Source organism: Episyrphus balteatus, chromosome 2 (genome assembly GCF_945859705.1).
Source record: "Episyrphus balteatus chromosome 2, idEpiBalt1.1, whole genome shotgun sequence".
Taxonomy (NCBI): Eukaryota; Metazoa; Arthropoda; class Insecta; order Diptera; family Syrphidae; genus Episyrphus; species Episyrphus balteatus.
Genome location: NC_079135.1, coordinates 123,610,294 through 123,621,172, shown reverse-complemented (window position 1 = coordinate 123,621,172; position 10,879 = coordinate 123,610,294).

Sequence of the window (10,879 nt, the reverse complement as noted above, 5' to 3'; positions counted from 1 at the left end):
CAAAATTCAAATTCAATACTTTAAACTTTAAAGTAAGTAAGTACCTGCTGTATGATGTTATTTGAATTTCAATTTAAAGCAAGTTGAAACATTATAGGTAATCATAGATCCCTTTTTACACAATGGTGCAGAGTGTACCTCGTTATGCACCAGTAATCTGTCAACTTTTATTCACTTACATTCACCATTTACAGCTCTTTTGTAATATTTTTCAAACTTTTTAAATACCTACCTACTTATATAATTTCTAGTTATGCATTTGTAAAAAAGTTGGTATAACAATGTCATAACGAGGATAGAGAGTGCATGAAAAGTGGGTCCCGCAATTCCGTCAGTCTTTCGGACTGTCAGCCTGGTATAAGGAACTGGAGTCTAAACGGATCGGCCGATTCACTGCAAACTTGGTAGATATGAAGAGTTTTTTTGGCTGCACTTCAAAAGATTTGGAATTTGCTTTTTTTTTACTTAAAATAACAGAACCTGTCACATAACAAACGTGCAAAATTTTAATTGTTTTGAGAATGGCCCTAACGATATTGTTAAAAAAAAAAATTATTTTTACACATATTTTTTTCGAAAATCATTTTTAACGATACCCGACATAAAAACCTTATTTTTTTTATCAGATTTTTTTCCGTAACTTCTTCAATTTCAACGAAATATTTAAAGTCTATAGGTTTAAAATTGCCGATGTTGCCGTATTGTTTTTTAAAATTAAAATAAAATTGTTTTGAACAAAACCATTTTGTTTGCTTAAATTTCATAAAATAAATTATACCAAAAGATTGTCAAGGTAACTTAAGGAAAAAATATATATAGAAGAAAAAGACAATCTTTTATAGTTTGAGCGATAAATGCAATTTTCTCATAATCTGACTTTAAACACAAAAAAAATATTTTGGACACAACGGCAACACCTACAATATTAAAAAAGCCAAAAGCTTATTCCTATCTATGATATTTAAAACCACAAAATTTAATGAATAGTTTTTAATGGTCCTTAAACTCAGAATTAAAAAAAAATGTTAGGTATTGAAAAAAATTTAAATGTCTTTTTTTCAAACTTTTTCGTAATAAAATATGAATTTATTTTTAAAAATATTTTGGCCACAGATATGATTAGTTGAATTCCGAAGAAGAAAAGGTAATATATATGGTAGTTTTGAAAAAAAAAAAAATTAAAAATTACTCCAAATTCATTGGTTTTTTCGATAAAAACTGAAGTTTTGCACTGAAATAATTGATTTAATCAAAGACTTTGGCAAATAAGAACATTAAACAACAATAAGGGCTATTGAATGAAGAAAAAATAACTTTATATTTAAATGTTGAACTTAAAAAAAAATTAGTTAATTTATTTTTTCAAAACTTCTATTAAAAAAGTTCTTCGAAAATGAAATACTTTCTATATTTTTTTTATAAATTGTAATACAATATATTGACCTTTTTTTATAATTCCAAATAATAACAAATGTGGCCTAAAAATTTGAAAAATAAATGCATTTTATGTAACGAAAAAGTTTTAAAAGATCATGTTAAAATTTTTTCAATGATTTTTTTTTTCAAAAACCTGAGTTTAATTACCCATTCCTGAATTTACTTAATTTTAATTTTGCAAATATGAATAAGCTTCTAGCTTTTTGAAAATGTATATTTAAACATTGTAGGTGTTGCCGTTGTGTTCAAATATTTTTTTTATTTGAAAACAATTTGTGAGAAAATTGCATTTATCGCCTAAACGATGGAAGATTATCCTTCGTTCCCATATAATTGTTTTCCTTTAATTGCCTAGACAATCTTTTGGCATTAATAAATTTATGAAACCTAAGCAACATTTTTGGAAATTTTTTTTTTTTTTTTTCAATTAAATTTAAAAAATATATGGACTGTAAAGTAGTTTTAATTACCGACATTTGAAAAAAGGATTATCAAAATCAGAGTTGTTCGGCCGAGTTCCCAAATATTGTCATTTTTTGAGCTTTAGTTACTCTACTGATAAAGCATTTAAAAAAAAAATAATATGAACCAAAAATTTTTTCAAAATTTTTTTTTCAAATAAAAAAAAAACAAATTTCTTTTTTTACATAATAATGATCAAATTTTCAATAACGGGACTTTGATTTTTCATTTAAATGTTGGTTTTGTGTGTAAACTAGTTATTTTTAAATAATTCAAAAAAAAAAAAAAATAATAAATAAAGTTCCTATTCCATTCTAAAATAAATTTTAAAGCAAAATTTCAAAAAAAATTCGTAGTTGAAAATTCGATTTAAAAAAAAAAAAAAAACAAATTAAAAATGTATATACCTACTGTTAGATACACCAATATAAATGAAGAGGAATCATAAGAATAAAACCACAAGCGGTTCTTCACAGGTAATCCACAAGCTAACAGCTTGTGACAATCAGCTTAAAATAGCCTTACGGAGGATTTATCTAATGCACAAACCGGATTACTTGCGTAGGATGTTATAATAAGGCCTTATAGAAGTTGTTATAAGATGTTGAAATTATGGATAAAAAAAAAGAATTTATTGAATTTCATTGTTTTGTTTTCTTTCGATTTTTTCTATTTTGCATTTTCTACTTTTTATTTTATTTTATTTTATTTTATTTTATTTTATTTTATTTTATTTTATTTTATTTTATTTTATTTTATTTTATTTTATTTTATTTTATTTTATTTTATTTTATTTTATTTTATTTTATTTTATTTTATTTTATTTTATTTTATTTTATTTTATTTTATTTTATTTTATTTTATTTTATTTTATTTTATTTTATTTTATTTTATTTTATTTTATTTTATTTTATTTTATTTTATTTTATTTTATTTTATTTTATTTTATTTTATTTTATTTTATTTTATTTTATTTTATTTTATTTTATTTTATTTTATTTTATTTTATTTTATTTTATATTATTTGTTTGAATTTTTTTCTATTTAGTTTTTTCTTCTTTTTTGGAAATTCCACTGCTTTTTCTGTTGTTCTGAAATGAAGAACACATTTTTTTATATTTACATGGCCCGGCCAGGAATCGATCCCCACATACCTCTGCACTGCATACCAAGCCTGCACCTTAGTAGTAGAGTAGACCATGCTCGAATATTAAAGATGAGTGGAAAATTGGAAGCTAATTGAATCCTCGCATTGAAATGCAATGTTTTTTTTCTAATGCGTTACAAACATTGCATATCTGCAGGATAAAAACTTTGCATACTTACAGGTGAAAAACATTGCATACTTACAAGATGAAAACATTGCATACTTACAAGAACCTCTTGGAACAAGTCTTATAGACGCCTTCTGTCACTTGAAAATACATGGCTTCTTTAGAACGGTTCAAACAGGTCTTCTTTAACTGATATTAACAAGGCTTCTTCTAAACACTTCTAGATAGATTTAAGGTATACAAATTTATAGCTTGTCGAATCGAAAAAAATGGACCTTATGCAAGTAAAATTGTTGCTTGGGCAGTTTCTATTAACTACTTTTTTCCTACTAGATATCTATGAATTTATTAAAATAATTTTTCAGTTTGTAGCTAATTTGACATAATATAATATATCAGTTTCAATATTCCCAATCATCATATTAGAAGATCTTAGCAAATAATAATGCAATCTAAAGTAACGTTCAATTGATCGAGCTTAGAATCAAAGTTTTATTTTTTGTCAAAATGTTATTCCTAAAAAAACTGTTTATAATTATTAGTAAAGCAATCATTTTCGCTATGTTTTGCCATCTAAACTTTTCTATCCACTTAAAATGTCTACCCAAATCAGACTCGTAACTACAAAACTCCTTATTCATGTTCAGCTCAACCCCAAGAGGAAAATAATAATTTTCCTTTTTTTCAAGAGGCCATTAGCAAAGCACCTTCATCCTCTCACACTTCCGTTTTGCATTCTAATTAAAGTTATGCATCAATTCCATCTTATATCCATCCCTCGGTGGTATATTTCTAAACACTCATACACATACACGACCTACACCCACTCACACAGTTATATGATAGTCATCACACCCTTCAAACACACACACACACCACCCTTTCTAGACTTGAGTGTCTGAGCTGAATGCCCAGCTCACACTAGAAATCTCTAAAAAAAAAAAAAAGTCTTAACCACGGTCGCCGCGCCGCTTTTCAGAAGTAGTCACATGGAAAGTATGCAAACTGAAAAAAAAAAAAAAAAAAATAAAAGAAACCCAAGCTGACTCTTCAGTCCATCATCATCTCGTTCTCAACCCAACCACCCAGTTTTTAGAATCTCCTTCACCTAGACACCTTTATGTAGAGACACGATATGCTTTGCAATGATGATGATAATGAGACACAGAGAGAAAGGACGAACAAGAAGTGCAGCACCCGGCGACACACCCGCGTTCCCCCTTCGCCAGGCTCTCAATCATCAAAAATACAAACACCGAACCACCTTCCAAAGCCAAGCAGTCTATTTAGTAGTGCACAATAGCAGCAGCACAATTTCACTTTCGTTGCCCGTGTGGAGCAGCGGCACGAGCATTAGGGGTGGTTTGCTATTGCTGGAAGCTGTGTACAAACCACCCATCGTGTTCACAACCATATCGAGTCGAGCCGAGTCGGGTCTTGGTCTCGGGTGCGCTGCACTTGACTCTCTAATGCACTAAGCACATCAGAGCACTGCTTTGGGGGGGGGTTGACTATATGGATGAGGATGATAGCGTCTGATGGGGAGGCAGGTACGAAGCGAAAGTGTTGTCTATTGATTCAAGTGGCAAATGCTCTGAATGTACGCGACGGCGGCGGCGACAACGATGATGATGGCGATGTGTCCCCCCCTCATAGATTGTGTTAGACGACGACGACAGTGAGTATTATAAACCCATACATTTACAGGATATGCTCGGAGTGCTTCCATCTGGATGTTGAACAGGATGCAGTCGGGTAGAACATTGGTGACATGTGTATAGAGGTACGTGAAAGCGACCTTATCATAATTGTTACCTTCTAGAGGAATTTCACCAGTCTTAAAGGTGGTTTATTGAAGTTATACTTATTGACAAGAATTTCAAAGGGATTATGACGCTATCACCATGGGTAGCAGGGCTGTCGTTTCACCTCTATAAAGTGAGCTGAAAGTGAGCTAAAAGTGAGCCGAAAATGAGTTGAGCTGAAAATGAGCGCCCCCAACTTCCAACGCCTATATCTCGGAATTTTGAAGAAAATGAAAAATGATGCCAAAAGGTAGCGGGGACTCTAACCTACATTTGGGTACAACTCCCATCCCTGTAGCTTCACGCGTTCTCAAACCGGGAGAACTTAAAAAAAAAAAAATAGTCACGCTTCTGAAAAAATAGGCATGATGTGGCGGTTTAACATGGAAGGCGATTTTTTTAAAATCTGACAATGTGCAAAGCGTAGGTCCATGTAACAAGCTATCATTTGGCATCACTCCCAAAAATTGCTCTCAAGCGGTTAAGCTTGCAGGAGCGTTCAAAGATTCGGGGATTTTTCGAAAAAAAATTTTACCCCAACTTTCAAAGGCGATTTTCTCGGAATTTTGAAAAAAAATCGAAAAACCGGATTATACCACTATGGGGTAGCTGAGAGCTTTCATATGGCACCTCTCCCATGTCTCTAGATGAAAGCGTTCAGCTCCCAGAAGCTTTTTCGCGCCCCCAACTTCCAACGCCTATAACTCGGAATTTTTTTTATGATAAAAAAAAATATTTTACTAAAAAAATAGAAATATTTTTACTATTAAAAAAACCAAGAGAAAAGATCACGAACAATTATCTGTTTTATTTATAAAAATATCAATGTGTTAAAATAATTCCATTAAATTATTATTTAAGGGGTAAAGTTTATTTGAATGCGAAATTGCATTAAATAAGTAAGAAATACAATTAAATCGTTATAAGAAAATTATTATGTATAAGTTTTTCTTTAAACAATGCAAATGTGACTTAACCCACTTTCATAATCATTATCATGGGCACATTTTATAACAAACAAATTTTTGTTTTTGTTGTATTTTTTTTTTTTTTTATTCGTGATTTTCCAATTGTGGATAGAAATTTTTTTTTTTTTTTTTTTGACTTTAAGTAAGATTTTCTTTTTTACACCTAAAAGGCTCTCTGGGGTTTTTTTGGTTAAATACTCAGTAAAGTGTCCTCTAAATGAATCAAGAAAAAAAATTTGCGGCAATTTTGCGCCAAGTACTTAAAATCGAGTTTTTTAGGTCCAATCCCCTGTATCAAAAATGCCTAAATTTTAGAAATTTGGCTGGATAGTGCGAGAAAGAGCAAATTTGATAACGTGTGTTTGAAATTCATCAACTTCTTGGCTTAGAGGAGTTAACAGAAGAGGTGGAAGCTCAAATAAAGGAAGTTACTAAATTGTATTGTCTTAAGGTAAAGTAAAAGTGAGAGCAGTCTTCTATAATGGCTTTTCTTTTTTTTTTTTTTTGAATATTCAAATTATAATGTTTTAATATCTATACTATTTTATATATTTATTCATATTTTACATAAATTTACATTAACAACTAAAAGAAAAGCAAAAACTGATAATGAAAAGAACATTCTAAAAAAAGTTCGTTGCTCAACTCTTTTAATTAAAAATTAATTGCCTTGCTAAAACTTTTCCATTTATTTGGTTTTCATGTTTAATTCATAGATTTAGGTTTAAATTGACGTCTTAATGCAACTTTGTGTAGTTTCAGTCAATTAAACACAATATACCTATTAGAAATGCCGATTTTTCCATACATTCGTCCCACTGTGCGTCGGGGGCTTTCCAACGCTTTCATAATAAGCCTGGTCTTTAAATTTGGGTAACTACATCAAGAATTGACGAACAGCCTGTTACAAAAGGCGAAAGCAGAATAAGCAATTTATTCCGACGGACTTGTGCCATCTGATTAAGGTTTCAAATATTAAAAACTCTAATTTATGGTGAAATTCAGTGACAGAATAGATGGTTGTTTTGGTGGTTGATTGTTGTTGTTGTTGTCATCATCAACAACATATCACCACCAGAGATGCAGTGCTTGGAGCATGCAAGTTCCCTGCACAATTTCGTAATTGTGACCCAAGTATAGAAGTGCATCGCATTGCATATATATAACTGTTATGTTGGACTCCTTGAAGGGATGCTATATAACGTAGGTAGACGACAAACGGCAACTTGTTTTTTTCTTCTTCTTTTTACATAGAAACGTGATAGACTAAAGCACACGACTAGAAAAGTGCACGTACGACATTGACATTGCTTGTGGCGGGCATAATGTTGGGAAGATGAAGTTCTATAGAGGTTGCCAGAGGTATGAGTACCGCTTTCACTGACTCACCCACTTAAGGACATCCTCATCCCCCACACTACTTCTATACTCTTTGCAGACATTGTGTTGTGAAAATTCTTTTCTTCCGCTAGAGATTCCTAAAATTTCATATTTTTTCTTCTTTTTTTTTCTTGCAAATATAGGTGGGGAAGAAAATGAGTACTAGCGACGAATATGAGTCCAGGGGTGGAAATATACAAAAAAAAAAGAAAAGAAAAGATGAAAAGGATGCTTAGCAGGATGTTACGGACAAAGGCAATGAATGTTAAAGATTTTTCATATTTTTTTTTTTTTTTATTTCATAGCATACTTAATAGTTAGTTGAAGTGGGGGCAAGAGGGTGAGTTGGAGCAGAGTATTCCGCTTATGAAGCTTCCTGAGCGTGTGTATTCTAGCTAAGTTTTCGTGTATCGTGTTCTTGGAGTTCTAGGGTTACTTGTTTTTTCTCTCATTTTTTTTCTTCTTCGTGTATTAAAAGTGAAATGATTTGCAAACGAAAAAGGAGACTTTTGTTCTTCGGCTTTTGATAAAGACAGAAAAAAGGAGGTGAGGATAGCGCTTGGTTTTTTTTTCGTTTCGTTTTTTCTTAAAATTTATATGGCACTGAATGCGTATCGTTTTGACTCTTGAGCTTAGTCGGCTACAGGGTGAGTGTGGTATATATGCGGATGAATAGAGGTGGATTTTTCTTTTGTATTTTTCGGCCGCTTTAAGGATTATTTGTTCTTCCTCTTGTTTCTGCTCTTGACTGAGTGTTGCCTATCGGCCGTGCAAAATTTCAATAGGTCTATTGTAAACCTACTATATGTTGGGTAGAGATGAAAGTTATTAGGGGAAAAGCTATTGGATATAGAGATTGTATATATATACGAGGTATACTTGGAAGGAAGAAAAAAAAAAAAACGATGTTGTGTATCTATGGGGTTGTAAGACAATGTCATGTGCATTTGTCACAATTAACGGGTTTTAAATGACATTCTCATTTGAACTGCCATACCCATAGGAGTAATTGGATGGAATCAGTATGTGCTATCGAAGGGTTGCAAAGAGGGTAAGCATTTCGCATGCTGTTATTTGAATTGTGATTGCCGGTTTCTTATAGTTCTACATACTCGTTTCTGGTTTTTATGGGGTTAGAAACAATTTCAAGAGAAAGCTTTACGCAATGTATAATGTACCTACACGTACCAACATTAATGTAAGAAATGCAGTCTGAGCGTACAATTTTGAGACATTAAACAACACCATTTTTAAGGAAGTCAAATTTATAACTAGTATACATATTTTCGAATATTTCCCTATTTTGCTAATATAGTGCTTTATTAGCAAATATTTGCTATTATCAAGGACTTTTACAAAATTTACAGACTAATACTAAACAGATTTTAACAATTTTTTTTATTGATAATTTTGTGTGTAGTAATTTGGAATATAATTTGTCCAATAGTATTACCACCTTTGAGAAAAACATTAACTTAATGATTTCAAGCAGTCTTTTCATAAATTTGAATGTTTCTAATAAAATTTAAAACCCTCTGAGTAATATCATTAACAAAGTTGTTTTTTTTAAACAACAAACCTTAAATAAATTTTTTTTAATAATTTTTTTTTTTTTTTTCAAAATATAGATAATGTTAATTAAAATCAATTAACCCTCTACTGCATGAATTATGATCGGAGTGATATAAAAAATTTTTTTACAATTTTTTAGCTTTATTAGGGGTTGAAAAAAGGTATTACATACAAATTTTTATTTTTTTACATATATGTATATTAATTTTTGGAAACATAAACCATATATGGGTTAGTATGCAGCAAGGTGATTTCCAGCAAAAAATTAATAACCCATATATGGTTTAGTATGCATTCAAGGTATGTTTTGTAAAGTATGTTTTTACTACAATGGACTTTTCTTATTCATGGAATTTATTCAAACTCTTTCTTATATCATTGTAGCAGAAGAACACATTCCATTTTCTACACATTGTGTACGTCTTCAGTCCGCAAATTTGACATATTGGCGTATTTTTTTTGCCATTCAGGGATATGGTCGATGTTTCCAGTTGGCACTGAATTCAACGACTTTTGCCCTTGGTTGTTGTGAGTGAATGGAAGTTTCGGGATAAGATGGGGATGGACATCCGTGACTTGTATAACCCCCTCCCCCTTTGTTTTGATCCATCTCTGCTTTGATCACCTGTCAAAGTTGAAGGTCGTCTTCTTTTTCGTGACATTGTAGGTTATCAAGATTTGCATATAAGTGCTCGGAGATGGCTTGTTTGATGCTAAAAAGAGCCAGAATCTAAAGCTAGATCATCATCACTTCGAAAGCCATCACGAGTTATAGCATTTACGCACTTATTTTTTCTATAGAAAGTCTTCGAATTCATTTTACAAAAAAAATAAAAATCGTACAAAAATCAGTAATGTATGTCGCCAACGTATGATAACCCATATATGGTGTTTTGGAAAAAATGCCAAAAAAAGACAAAAATTATTATAAAAACAGAAAACAAACTTCGTAAACATATAAGACTATAATAAATACATACGAAACTTATTTTTAATTGGATGCAACTTACTTGTTCATTATGAAAAAACACCGGAAAAGTACACACTTTTATTCAGTGATTTGCACTTTACACATGCTCTTGAAACAATGAGTTTATTTCAGAATCACGACTCTCTTACTGATAATAAAAACCGATTTATTATAAAAAAATAGAACTAGTTTTATTATAGTTTTTTCTTTTTGACATTTGGTGCAATATAACGGAAATAAATCGATATGAAATCGATAAACCATATATGGGTTGGTATGCGGTAGAGGGTTAATAAAAAAAGTTGGCAAAAAAAATTGTTTTTTGTATAAGAATCCATGATCAAAATTAGGGGTATTCACGTAAACGCGGAAATCCCATAGAAACCATAGAATTTTCTATCGGTAGAAATTAGCTGTCAAAATTTTGTATGGGAAAAATATTCTGCAAATAATAGAATTTTATCTCACAAATTGGAAGCGGAAACCGTAAAAAATAAAATGCACGACTAGGGCCGCACGTAGGTACCTACTTGCTCTTGCAGTTCAAAGCACTTTTATGTTAGCTTACTTGTAGATTATAAGAGCTGACTCTATATACATTTTTAAGAAATTTGGTTGATGTAGGGGAAGAGCCGGCATGGAGGCCAAATCTTAGTTAAATACAATTTTATTTTATTTGACTTGATTTTTTTGAGAAAAACTAAAAATGCAGTTTTACTGCAATTACTTTGAATATTACATATGCAAAATTTTATCAAAATCATTAGGGCCATTTTTGAGAAAATTGCAATAACTCCTTAATGATGAACGGGAAGAGCCGACATCCGCGATTTAAAAAAAATGTAAAGACCATATTTCCACTATCCGTATTTTTTGAGAAAAACTAAAAACGCAGTTATGTTAGAACTATGTACAGCATTACGTGTGTTAAATTTAATCAAAATCGTTAGAGCCGTTTTCGAGAAAATTGCAATAACTCGAAAATTTTGTATGGGAGGTATACGTTCTAAG